We start from the raw sequence: 781 nt of genomic DNA, 5'->3' as shown, positions 1-781 counted from the left end.
CTTTTTGATTCATTTTGCCAAAAGAAGAGTGATTAAATATAAAAGATGAAGATAAAGAACTACCATCCCTGCAACAGATTGGTAACTTTGGCCAAGTCCACTGAAGTCCAGTTCTCAAAACAAAATTATTTCCTTGATTCTTATCAGCCCATTCTAATACTGCTCTGCTAAAGTGACTATAACAATCTCTCTTGAAATAAGGGCATCTTGTAAAATAGGTTCACAATATATACAAAGAAGAATAGCATGTAACTAGAGAAAAATGGAGTACTTTCAAGTAAGGAAATAAAAATCACTGCTAATTTCCAGAAATACACACTATAAAAAAATTAGGTCATTTCTAACTGTGACAAAAATTCTCTGACAAACTGCAAAATCTGGGGTGCTTACAGACAGTAATGAAAACTGTGACATAATAACGTGAGAAGCATTTCAAAGGAGTTCATAAAAATAACAGAATAAAAGTGTTCTGATGTCCCCTTCTCCAAAACAAAAGCAATTCTGAACAATTACATACAAGACAGGTGCTAATTTCCAAATGAAACTGTTTAATAAACACTTTCAGAGCAGCATAAATTACTGTACAACTAGCTTTATTTAGCAATAAAAGGTAATATAGAAAGCAGCACAGAAAACAATTCCCCTTTAGCACCCAGAGCCCAGACAGCTCACAGCCAGTCTTTTCCGCCAAAAAACTGCAAACATGAAAATGTCAATGTAACAGAACACATCAAGTGATATACTTTTGTCTGCATATACACATGCACACAACTCACAAGTT

General features: G+C 33.9%; 1 protein-coding gene across 1 annotated transcript in view; it reads right to left on the bottom strand.

Annotated features, from left to right (window-relative positions):
- Positions 1–781, bottom strand: part of GNA13 (guanine nucleotide binding protein (G protein), alpha 13) — a 44,424-nt gene that overhangs the window by 35,254 nt on the left and 8,389 nt on the right. The window lies entirely within an intron of this gene.

Source organism: Propithecus coquereli, unplaced genomic scaffold, assembly GCF_000956105.1.
Source record: "Propithecus coquereli isolate 6110/MARCELLA unplaced genomic scaffold, Pcoq_1.0 Scaffold76, whole genome shotgun sequence".
Taxonomy (NCBI): Eukaryota; Metazoa; Chordata; class Mammalia; order Primates; family Indriidae; genus Propithecus; species Propithecus coquereli.
The sequence above is the reverse complement of the archived record's forward strand: the minus strand, read 5'-3'. Positions and strand labels throughout refer to the sequence as shown.